The 13,324-nt window shown below is 39.2% G+C and overlaps 1 long non-coding RNA gene across 1 annotated transcript; it reads left to right on the top strand.

Moving 5' to 3' along the window:
• The first annotated feature begins 6,251 nt into the window (after positions 1-6,251).
• Positions 6,252-13,306, top strand: LOC108644322. Its single transcript, XR_003916444.1, has 3 exons — positions 6,252-6,451; positions 7,224-7,497; positions 12,623-13,306. It is a non-coding gene; the product is annotated as an uncharacterized LOC108644322 (long non-coding RNA).
• Positions 13,307-13,324: the final 18 nt, after the last annotated feature.

Below are 13,324 nucleotides of genomic sequence, written 5' to 3'. Positions count from 1 at the left end.
CTAAATTGCACCACTGGCCGAATGAACATATTCACCTCAGACCTGGCAGAATGCAGGCAGCTTTTTGCTGAGCTGGTGCAGCCCTCAATGTAACAAGCTCTCAACCTGTTCAGAGGTTTCATTCTCCATACTTATTTTTGACCCTGCCAACTCAGTGGTGTCTGAGCAACATAAGTGTGAAGCATTACTGCTCCAGGCTAGCAAATATTTCACACTCTAAGGAAGAAAACCTGGATCCAGCTTCTCACAGTTCTTTCTCAGATAGAATAGCTGAGGTGTGAGTGAGACCAAGAGGATTTATTTCTAAGTAATTTCTTTGCAAAAAAAGAAGTTCATCACATGACTTTGGTCTATGAACACTATGTCAAAATCTTCATGTGACCAGAATTTGCACATGCCACCTATTCCCAAAAAGAAAAGGAAACCTCTGTGAGCAGCCTGCATTTGGGACAGCAGTTCACCACTGCAAAATAGGCCTGCATGTGTCTTGGACTTGCAGACAGCCTACTGATGTCAGGCTCAGGAGCACCAGCTGGCTCATTTCACCAACAGCTGGGGTTCAGGGTACCCAGACTGGCCATCCTCATGGTGGAACTTTGATGCAGGAGCTGCCTTTGAACTGCTTAAGACCTATGTGTGATTCAAGAGTGACCTGCCCATCAACTGAGATTTCAAAACCTTTATTTTTATATGTCTTAGTATTTATATGCCTTTGATCTCTCATTTTCATGGTGCCTCATTTCTCTCCACTGCAGGGCTTTCAGTTCTCTGTGCTTAAAATGTGACTCACAGAGTTGCCATTGCCCAGCCCTGCCCAGTTACACCGCTTTTGGTTTGCTCACCAGCTCGATCTGATACAGGACACACAGCAGGAACGCAGAGGCAAGAGCACTTCCAAGGGACACTTTGCTGCAGGACAGTGCTGCAGGTTCCCTTCTACAACTGTGCAGGCTCTCATCCTTCTCCTGGCTTAGCTGGAGCAGTTTGGTTGGAAGCATACCCTGTGTAGTGGTAGTAAAAAGCGTTGAGAGCCCTGCACTGTGGATCAGCAAGTATGCCACTGAGCTGTGTTATTCATGGAGCTGTAGCTTAGATTGCCCTGGTAACACAGCTGTGCCATCATAAGGCACCTGGGAGCACTTTGGTGATTCTGCAATCACAAATGTCAAACTAGGTCAGTAGTCTCCAAACAGTTTGGACCCCTGAAGTGTAGTCAACTCTGAAAACTTATTGTAACATGTTATTAAAATTCTGCTTAAAAATGTGTTTCCATGTGGTTCTGCAGAGCCCATAGCACTGGCTCACGGGACACAGTAAGGAAACCACTGGCCAAAATACTTCTTCAGCTGAAACTAACTCAAGGTACCTCTACAGAAGTGGGGAGACCTCTGACTAAGTCTCTTCACCTTTCTGTGTGTGAATCAGTTTTCCAGTGGTAGACCATGGATATTGATATACATTAAATATGCAATGCAAGTGCCAAGTGCCATAGTTATCATATACCTGCTGACTTAAAGCACCAATTTAAAAGTACTGGGAAATAACCTGAAAACAAGCACAGAGCTAGACCCATTTTTAAGTGATGATCATAGGGACAAGGTAATTTTCTTTATGAAAAGTGAGACCAAGCTCATGTTTCTTACATGTGACTGCATACTGTTATTGGTGAAGAACTGGTAGGCAGGAAGTTTTTAAGGTCTCTAAAGCAGAGGCACAGAGTTTACTGCAAATCTAGGACAGAAACTCATACTTGGTTATCACTCTTCTAATATTTTTGTTCTCAAAAGAGTACTGCTTTATATTTAACCAGGAATGTTAATATGGCTCTTTGTAAATTAAAGTATTTTTGCACATGAAGGAAAAGATAATAAAGGGAGTGTTTTGAGAGAATGTCTGTTCTGAGCAAATGCCTGTTAGTTAAGATAGTAGGTAAACAGCACTGTAATCAAAGGACTCAAACTCTTTTGAAGTTGCTGAGGAAATGTGTGACAAATATCATCAAGAATGTGGTTCAAAGGACACAGTTCATATCTCTAAGACACATACAGAAGGCTTGATTCGGATCTTATGCTACTTGTATACCTGATTATATATATTTTTTTTTTTATATATTATATATAAAATATATATCTTTATATATTCAGCTGAATCAAACTTACTCTGCTGTCAGATATCAGCAGTGGGTAACCATTCTTGCTTTCTCTGGGATGCTGAGAAAAGCTGACCCTGTGGGCTCAAGGCAAAGAAGGACCCTGAAACAGGCCATTAAAGGGGCCATGAAAGATGAGGAGGTCAATAAGGTGACCAAGAAAAAGTTTCAGAGAAAAAAACCCTCAAACTCTCTGGTGCCATCAGAGCTTTTACTCTTGCACTTGTCCCCCTGATACCTTCTTCTCCTTTCCTTTTCCCTTTGAGCTTCACAAAAACTGTTCCAGTTTGACTAATTAAATGATGCGAGTATGGTTTGTCCTTGTATGTATTTGTAATTAAATTGCACTGAACTCTTAGGTACGCTCATAGTTGATTTTGTTGTCTGGTTGGTTGGGTGTTTTTCATTTATTTGTGTTCACAAATACAGGTAACCAAAAGGGTGAAAGGTGTAAATAGTTATACAGAATCAAGGTCTACAGTTGTTTGATTTCTGGATTGTCTCCCCCAGGAGAGGTCATTGAGAAAAGTCAGACAGAAGTGGTAACACTTGTGATGGAATACCATGGGTCTCCACTTACACTGTCCATCTCAGGACAGCATTGTTTGCACCATGAGACCTCGGGACTCTTGTCCCAGTGGTCACCCTGCTTGGGTACCTTTGGCAGGAGTACAGACTGTTCAGGGGTACCCAGCCTCTTCCAGCTGTATTTGCAGAGGCCTTGCTGTAAGAGTCATTTCCCAGTAGGAATTAGTAAGATAAGCAGACTGTGCCCTGCAAATTAAACCATCCTTTTGGTCAAAAGTCCATTCTTTTTTTTTGATAGAAACATTGCTGAAGCCAGTGTAAGCAAGGATGCATTGCTACTATTTTTGATGCAATTAAACTAAGAATAAAGAAAACATCACTTTTCAGGACCTTTTACAACACTCAAGTTATTAGAACAAAATTAAGCCAGTTGAATTTTAGTGTGTTGCTGTTGGACATGTTTTCTCATTTACCACAGCTGATACAAATCCAAGTCTTTTTCCCCTGAGAATACAGATTACTGGCTTTTCTGAATATCTGAGCAGTAGTCTAAAGCATAATTCACCAAGCCTTCAGAATGCAATGGTAGTTCACCAAGAATAAAAACATCACCACTGACCATATAAACATATTTGTACTTAATGGCTTTTGCAGTAAGGGGTGTAAAATAAAAATAAGATATTATAAAAATAAAAGAAATTAAGGTCTTGAGAGAAAAAACCAGCAACACTGCTGTTTATGTAAGATGAAATAAGTATAGTGGCTGAGTTTTTAACACAGGATAACACAAACATATTTGTTAGTGGATTAGTGAGAACAACTGACTACATTAATATTTTTAATGCTACGTAGAGTATTAAGGACAATTTAGCATTATGTGTGTTTGAAAGACACTTTGAAGCTGGAACCTGGTCTGGGAAGAGAGTTGAACCAGGTGATTTCCATAGGTCCTTCCAGCCTTAATGATTTTATGACTCGAAAGAATTATTGAAACTAAGCTGCTTTTATTAAAATATTTGCCTTGTTAGTGGCTGACAACATTGTCTAATGATAAGAGCAATGAAGGTGTGATGATAAGCTATAAAAAAAATCATAATCAATAAAGTATGAAGCCATAAACCAGCAGCTGTACTTTATAAATGTCTGTGTGCAATTTATGCAATGTAGAAAAACAATTTAAGTATTAGGAGATGTTTTTGTAAGATCTTTATATTACTTTTCTTGCTCCTATTAATGCAAAGATACTGCATATATGGTAGTAAGTAAACCTGAGCAGTTTTTTATATTGTATGACTTTATTAGTATTTTATATTGCTGGGTTTACTGTGCAAACCTCTAGTATTTCCTATAATAACCTAAACCATATTCAAATGAGCTATTTGAAAAGCTAAATTTACTTAAAGAGTAGGTATTTAATTGGCTATTCTTATCTAAGTCTACAAGAACATCCAGAAAATAGTTTATCTCTGTTTTTAGGGATTTATACTTTTATTTCTGTTTTTCCAGACAACATGACCAGTAATTACTGTGTCAAATGTGGTTTCTAAATAGTCTTCACCTAAGATGCCGTAATTAAAGCAATGTATTTCATGCAAAAATTTAACAACACTTTTCTGTCTCTGTTTGAGTCCAGAAATCTGAGTTATGCAAAGGCAGGAGTGGCTCAGAGGACTGCAAGTTACAGCTAATGATGTGTAGTTAGTGGCATGGGGTCAGCCTAGGTCCCTGGTAACCAAAAGTTGTTAGTATCTGATTATAACTAATTTCCAACATGAAATGAGTCAGTCTTCTGCAAGCAGACATGGTAACATCTCATAAATAAAAACATATATACACGTGAATACATGTAAAAATATACAATATAATGCTTATAAATAAAATATATATTTCATATACAAACACCAGCACAATTGAAACTATTTTCCCACCTTTTACTTCTCATGAATATGGCCCATTTTTAGGTTGTAAAAGAGATAATTCCAAATCCTCTTGATTTCCCAACTGAACTTAATAGGAGTCTTGCTCTAGATTGTTTCATTTTAATCAGTTAAACTTCTCTGGTGAACTAATTTTCTATGGATACTTACCAGATCATTTGTTTCTTGCATCAATCCCATATTCTCCTGTTGATTACAGGCATCGGTACCAGGACATTTCATTCTGGAACACTACAGAAACAGCCTCCCACACAATAAATCAAGGTTTGTCTTTTGATGCTTAAAATTTTTTTTCACCCTTAAGCCCAGCTGTGAAGGTAGAAAGAAATTGGATCATAGAGAATACCGGAAAATTGTAGTAAGACATGTTTGGTTACCATCCCTGTGCTCTGCTTGGGTGTCATTTGGATTGACAGTTCTGCTAAGGATACCAAGGTTCTTTTGTAATGTTTGTCTTTTAGATATAACTCTTCTTTTTGTGCAATTTACTTTTGAGCCTTGGGAGCTTTCACTGTTGGAAAGTATTACTCCTAAAGAGACTTGATCATGCAGCCCTAATGAATTAGAATCTGGTATCACTCACTTTCAGGCAACAATTAACATTGTAAGACCAGAACCAGAATCCAGACCAAACCAGACAAATAAACCTGCCCTGAGTCTGACAAATAGAGATGTTAAAAAGTCCTCATACTTGGGTTTTTGTTAGATAGCCACTTCATCCATCATAATTTGCACTGCCATGCGGAGTCCTCCTGGCCTCTCCTCCCAGGCATTTCTCTTCCTGTGGAACTATGCAGTTTGGGGATCAGCATGTGGTTGGGGGAGGGATAAGGGAAAGGTGTCCATCCTTGTATGGGATTTTGCATTCTGGCTGCCTGATGCCAGACTAAGGGAGGCACTAGGGACAAGCAGAGGTGAGACAGAAGGTTTCAAAGGCAGTATGGATTTGTGTTGGACTAAATTGACCTTATAGCTGTGACCTCAGTGGGATCCTCCAGAGCATATATCCAGTGCAGGAACTGGTTGTCAGCATAGCAGGCACAGCCCAGGAGAACAGGCTGTCACTGGAGCTTTGTACCCCAGCAATTCCCAGTTAATAAAACAGACACCACTGGCAGCGAGTATTAATCAGCATAAACTTTGGGTTGCTGTACTTTGTAAGGCTCAGACCAATACATTTCATCCTGCAATATTGTTTAAAAGCAATGTGTAGTGGTTTTAAGCCAAGGATCTTCAAATTAAGAAAGCAAGTAAACAAATTCCTAATAGCAAATAAGAGTTTTGGGAGTGGGTGGGTGCAAGTGAATATGAAAGCTGAGTGTCAAGAAAGAAAAACAAAGAAAAATACATCAAACTACATCTACTAATTACTTTTGTCTCAATGAAATAGGTCTCTGAGGCAATTTCCCTGGACATCAACAATCTCTCTGTTCCATTTGGAAAACATGGAAAAACTTCACAAGTCAAGGAAAAAAACAAGTAGGAACAGACAGAACATATGCTGTTACATTCCTAATTTCTAAATGTTAAACTTTCTTCATTATCATAGTATTTTTCTTATTAACCAATGAGATGCACATGTATTTATTTTTATTTCTTAAGAGCTTGAAGATTTTCTTCTCACTGTTTTAGAAATTGTGATAGCTTTGCACAGGAAAATACTTTAGGCAGAGGAATGCAGGGCATGGAAAACAATTGATATGCCTGTATCTTGTCCTTGTCTCTGGCTCCACAGGTGGGAGGGTGGAGAGAGTACTTCCTTTGGCCCACATGAGGAGGAAAGAGCAGATTAGCAGGGCCGATGGAATACAGGACTCGTCCAACTTGGTACATGCAGGTAGGCCTGTAAGAGACATCGACTTCAGAAGGCTCCACAAAATGTGTAGTCAATAAATCTGAGCCACAAAACAGCTTTCAACATCCTCTAACACAAAATACCTAAAGACTGAAAGCCATAACTATTAAAAAAATAGGGCACAAGAAGAGGTCAGGAGGAATTGGGCATTGCAGAAACCCTTGGTTCTGCAATAGTAGAAAGTATGACATAAAGTTCCAGTGAGAAGCACTCTACTCCACTTTCTCTTACAGAGAAGGAAATAAAATTTGTAACAGTTCTTCCAAAATGGAACTGAGAGGTAAGCTCCTCCTGGATCCCAGTTGGCAAGATGAGCATCCATCTAGTAACTGGAGATCAGAGTTGTGAGGGATCTCAAGGGTAAACATCCACTTTCAGACAACAGTGTGGTTCTGTGTAGTTTCCATCAAAAAAGCAATAGTGTTTTATCAGTCGGTATACCCTGCTTTTTAAAGTCCTTTATGTTGTACACCCTCACCTCTCCACCTAGCTGCAGGTATTCCTAAGTGCATTCCTGTAATCCATTATCATCTTAATGCTACAGTCAGGATTCTTTGGCCTTTGGTATTTGGTTTTGTTTGTAGGTATGATGTGAATAATATTAATGGAGAATGATATAGACTGGATGCACCAAGAGGGAATAAAATTTCATGTACAAATTCTGCAGTATGAGGTTATGCTAATAAAATGTATTACAAAGACCTATCCCATGATAATAATCTAAATGCTGATTTCAAAATTCTTCATATTCCAGATAAGATCTGACACTGCAAGACCTCAGACTACCTGGCTGAGGGAGAACAGTCAGCCAGCAAGAAGCACCAAGTGATGGGAAAGGAAAATTTGGCAATGGTCAGGGAAGATTCTACTTGCAAAAGAAAAAGAAAAGTCTCCTTTGGATCGTGACAGCCAGGTCATGGCTGATTTACAGACAGCAGCAAAAAAGCCATCTGAAGGCCAGTCCAACCAACTCTGCAGACCTCAGTGCTGTGACTTGGCACAGCAAGCCCATGCCATAGGTATACAAGGTATGATAATGTAGAAGTAGTCAGCACAGTGCTGCAATTCCAAAATCTTGTAGGTGAGTTGTATGGGGTATTATTAAAACAGGCCATAGACCGTGCAACTGCTTCTCTGAGCGGTTCTCATATCTCTCTTGTATTCACTCATCAGCTGCATCAAACAGATGTCTCATGCAGCTGAGGAAGCAGTTCTGAATTCCAGGCAGAGCAGATGAAAAGTTAGTTTTAAGGGTTTCATCTAAAAGACCAACATAATGATATAGGACTCTGTGACATTCAATTAATCAATGCTTTCAAGGTGATGGAATCAAGAATAACAGGATTTATTTGTTACGCTGGGAGATATATTTTCCATATTTTTTTATCCTTGTCAGTCATGTGCTTGCATGACTAGTTGGGGAATCAGAGACAGCTCTAATGGAAAAGAGAAATTAGGTCATCTGGTCCATCCTCACTGCCAGGACATGACTGTTCCCTGCAGCGGATCACTTCCCACACAGTTATCTTTCCAGCCGTCTTTTGTAAGATGGAAATACAATTCAGAGTCCCATTTGGCTATGACTACCAGAGCTTTTGAGGACTTTTTATTTGGCCAAAAATGCTTAATGAGAGAATCAGAGCTAACAATTTTAAATAAATTTCAAAGAAAAAAAGCAAATCTCAGAATTTCATTCTCGGTAAAAACCTTTTAATAGAAAAATTGTGCAATATTTGGGATAGGAAATTGTTTCTAGACTCAATTCTACAAATTAAACAGTAGGTTTCCTGCTAAAAAGATCAAACAACTAGTTCAGTAAGTAGTGAAGCATCCAGTACTCGAGATGCTCTGAGCAGACTGTGATCAGGAGACTCAGCACTAGTGCTAGCTGACTGCCTTGATCCCCATCCTCCAGCAGAACATCTGAATGGCCAAGCACTCAGACTCTACAGAGCAGGATTGGTTACTAAGGAAAAAAAAATAGCAAACACAAGTGGAAAAACAGTGATAGAACTCACACATAAGTAAATGGCAAACTACTTCCCTTTCAGCAGCTTTAGCATTACTAACTTCCACACTGCCTGCAAATATGAATAACCCCCATCTTTTACCACTACATCACTGTCCTCATTGAGTAAATTCAATAGTTTGCATTAGTAAGTGGCAATCCAAATACTTCCCTGAGGTTGGTCTCCTTTCTCAAAGGATCTGTTTGCTTTATTTTACCAGATGTGGCCACGTAGTTTGGTTTAAGGATTTACTTTCTGAACTTAGGCAGGGATTCTCCAAACCCTGCTCAGCCTTGCTATAGCATTTCCTTTGGCCAACAAATTCTCATCCTTATTCTTATGCTTTTCTACATCAGTTCTTGGAATTACATTTTTAGACCATCACCCTGCACTAGAGAATTTTGTTTGAACTTCACCCTGCAGCAACATTCTCACCAGACAGGATTCAAGAGCATTTAAAGAACTTCAGCAGAAACCCAGCAGTTCAGAAACAAGCTCATCAGGACAAAACGAGTAAAGTCTTCTCTAGATATTCTGTGAAGAGATCTTTTGTGAAAAGACCACAGCCACTGCAAACTCATGTACAAGTGCATAAGATTTTCTTGGTAAAAGATGCCTTTTTTCCTTCTCCAGAGTGCTCTCAGGTGCTTCAGAGTTCAGGAATAAAACAGGTTTCTCTCTATAATTGCCTTACCAAGTCTTCAAATTAATCCACATAGCTTTTCCTTTTGTCTCCAGCAAGACTATAAAGAGATGGCAGAGTTATTCCATCTCTACTATAAACCCTGAAGTCATTGCCAAGTTCTTATCGTCCTCCCTATCTTTTAAAGTACACAGAGCACACTATGTTTCATTTCTTTACATAAATAACGCTTGACCTTGTGTTAATTTAAATGGGCTTTACCCCATGGTTTTAGGTAGCCATTGAAGTTACCAAAGGTTGCCCAAAAATCATCAGTCATGAAAGGGTTAGCATGCCAGGTGTGAGTTCCCAGGGACATGACTTTTCTGGATGCTTGTGTGTGTAAACTTTACTGTAATAACGATTAGATCTGCTCTGACGTGACAATTTTCCTCGGTTTTGTTGCAGTAACAGGCTTCTAGATTCCACTTGATGAGGAAAGATGTGGTTACTAACAGGAGAACACACTAAATTATAGAGCTTTTGTGGGTGTAGCAATTTCCTATTGTTAGAGAAAAACGAAACATGCTGCAGTATTACAAATCCACTGAACAGTCAATTTGTTTTCTTTCCCATTACTTTCCTACTGCACTGTTTCATTCTGGTGGTTTATTAATTAGTAGCAGGGCCTGCCTAGTTGTCTCAACAAGTGAAATTTATAGAGGCAAGGAATAAAACATGAAGTTCCAGGATGCTGATATCGATTCCATATTTGTATCTGGCTGAAAAAAAAATTATGTCACATTGGAAAGCTTGAGCACCTTTTAAAAATTGAAGTGCCTTTGACAAAAATGATCCATCCTTCTCCTCTATGGTTCTAATTGGACAAAAATAATATTTGCAATTGACCCATCAATCAAGACAGACAGATAAACAAAATTTCCTTTCTATATTCTAAGACAGTGAACTAACAAGTGAGCCACCTTTATAAAGAGCAGCCATTTGGAAAGAAAATACAATGTTTATTCCTTTCAAATGTCAATGCTCATGTTGTTAAAGATCACTCTATTAGGCAATCAAAACAAGACTAGCGATTCCTCCTTCCTCACCTGTTTTTTCCCTTTGCAATATAAATTCTTTGCAGACACACACCAAAGCAAATTGCCCCCCTTACCAACCAAATAATCATTGTCAAAATACAAATCTAACTATTGCAGACCATCAATAAACTGAATCCTCACTATAATCAGCAAAACCTTAAGCAAAAGGATGTGCAGCACTAGGACCTGCCTCTGAAAAGTAATTACTGTTACAGATATATTGAAGCTCTGCAACTCCTACCATCCCTGCATACCACAAAAGGTTCCTGGAGCACTCAGATCTATTAATCTAAGATGCCTCTGTGCAGAGTTGCTGACAGCAGAATGCTTACTGGATTTTAGCCATCAGGCAGAACTGACACGAAAACAAGTGGGTATAAACTAGCTAAGAGAAAGCTTCTTATTTGGATTTCTAGCTATCAGCAAGCCAAGGACCTGGAACAGGCTTCCAGTACCAAACGAGGAAAAGAATCTAAATACAAGCCTGGATAAACATACTGTATAGTGCCTGTGATGGCAATGAGTGGGATGTGATGATCCAGGGAGTCTCCTCCAGACTTATTTTAAGTACATAAACCACAGCATAAGTTGTCCCACTTTGAAGCAAAAGTCTTCAATTGGTTAGGCTGGCACATTTAAGGTTTTATTCTCCATAGCAACAATTTATATTATTATTTCTACAATTTAATATTTTTGTTGTTGTTATTATCAAAGTTGCTGGTTTTCAATCACATTCCACAGCTCCACTAGAGGTGACCATATGCTCTTGGTACAGAACAGCATGTAACTGTCTTGCTGCTTGCAGAAGAATGGAGCAGCACATAAACAGAGCTACAAGCATCTTTTATCAGCCCTGACCACAGAACAGACCTTCATGCTTCTGAGCATCCACACATCTCTCTTTTAAGTGACAAGATACTTTAAGTTCTTTCCACTCTGGAGATAATAATAAGAGACAGTTTGCACTCAATACTACTCTGATCTACGGACTTTTTTTATTCTCCTGCCTTAAAATGCACTTTCAGTGGTGATGATCTTGCTGTATCTCCTCCCCTCTGGGATCCTACACACCTTGCAGCACATGGGTGCAGAGACCATCCACTCCTGCAATATTTTCAAGGTGCAAGAGATGAGAACCATTTGTGCTTTTGAGAACAGTGTCTCTTCACTGGCCATCTAGCATGCACAGCCCTTGCTCCAGATCCTTGGAAGGACAGGGTAGAAAGGAAGGGGTGGGCAAAGACAGCTCGAGTAGAGCAGAGCAGGAGAGTAACCAGACCATTAGAAACACATGTAGGAACAGAAGTTTCACAGCAGAGTAGTTCTGAACTAGGCTGGTAAGTAATTTGAGTGGACCTAGCAAAAACCATCATTTTGTCTTCCACTGAGCATTATTTAAACTGCCTCAGATGGGATATAAATTGGGGGAAGGGACAAAATGGAATAGCAAAAACATGGACTCATTTCAGTTGTCCCTGGCTGGGATTCCACCGTACACAAACTTCTCCAGTGACGCTCAGCTACTTCTTGAGAGCTTCCTCCCGTTCCTCCCACAGATAAAAATACCAACCATCGCTCAAGCCCAAAGCTTAACAGCAATAAACTGGCATGAGAGTTTCCACTTGACACAATACCTAGTGAGCACTAACATTTATTTAAAGCATTTTGGCATGGCTATGTAGTAACAAATAACTACACTTTGAAGGCCCCCCCACGTGGGTATCTATTCTATGTCTGCGTGAATCCTACTTGAAGACCTGATCTATGAAAATTGAATTATATTCTCAAGGTCCTGTATTTAAACTGATTAGTTCTAACATTAAGAGGTGAATTAAGTCATGAATGAAGTTCACCAACTACTGAAACCTTTTAAATCATATAGCATGATCTTGTTCAGATCATGTATTCTGATCAAATTAGCTGTATGAATAGAATTTAAGTCATCTATACATTAAAATCAACAAAATTATGCTAACAGACCAAAAGAAGCTTTTTATATGAGTCTGGATTTTTCAGAAAGGGTGAGAGTGGCAAAACCTTGACTCTGCCATTTTATAAAACAGCCCCAAAGCATTGTTGCCTGCCAGTTCATGCTGGCATAATTTGTTCTCTGAATAGAAATGCATGTAATTTTTAAATTTCACCAGGCTAATTCATGCATCCATTACTACAGAGGCTTCAGTATCTCTAACACTCACACAAAATCTCTTTGGAAGACTTGAGTTATGTGAAGAATGCGATAATGTACAGCTTTAGTAGTTACTGCTGAGACCAAACTGTATTGCTCCCTGGCCATACACACCAGATTTCCTTGGGGAGCACAATTTAAGTAATTCAGAGCATAGAAACAGATATCTCTTCTCCCTCTCCTTTTCCTCCTTCTCACAGGGCTGTAACGAGCTCCTTTCATTGTTTCCAACAGATTTACAACAAACTGGAAATACCCAGCATCTGCTCAGCAATAACAAGATCAGCAGCCATATGTGATTTGAAGCCAAGGCCTAAAGAAGCCCCACCTTTCTCCCCCCAAACAGGTTTTACAAACTCTGTTTCCAAAGGAGAGGGATTTTACAATGACAACAACAGCAGGAATGAGGATATAACTAAGCAAAGAGATTGGACAACTGAGAATATAATTTGCAATAAAAGAGCTTATGAGCTACTTCCAATGGCATTTACAGAATCTCCGCTCAGGGATTCTTACACTGATGTCAACTCACAGATCCTACACTACAGACAAACTCCCCTTTAAAAGTTTGCATATACAGATGTTTTAAAATACTTAATGACATAGTTTCAGGCTACACTTTTATAATCAGATGTAATTGTCAATATTTGCTGATTTAAGGATTCTGGCAGAAGACAACAAAGCATTCCCTCTAGGAAGTTGGAGTCTTCATAGTGGAAAATATCATGGCAGTAATCCAAAGCTGGTACTAACATTTCACCCTTCCCACACTGGCATTTTATTCATCTGAAAGCTGGCCAAGCTGTAATTGCTGGAGCTTTCAGCAGCCGTGTCATCTAGCCACACTCACACAAAAGAGGGCAGTTAGTTCTTGTTACACAAGTCTGGGATTTCAGCTGTACAACTGGGATCTCAAAGTTGTAGTCTTCCAGTAAT

This window comes from Manacus vitellinus, unplaced genomic scaffold (genome assembly GCF_001715985.3).
Source record: "Manacus vitellinus isolate BGI_N305 unplaced genomic scaffold, ASM171598v3 scaffold_11_pilon, whole genome shotgun sequence".
NCBI lineage: Eukaryota > Metazoa > Chordata > Aves > Passeriformes > Pipridae > Manacus > Manacus vitellinus.
This window is presented reverse-complemented; position numbering and strand designations above follow the sequence as displayed.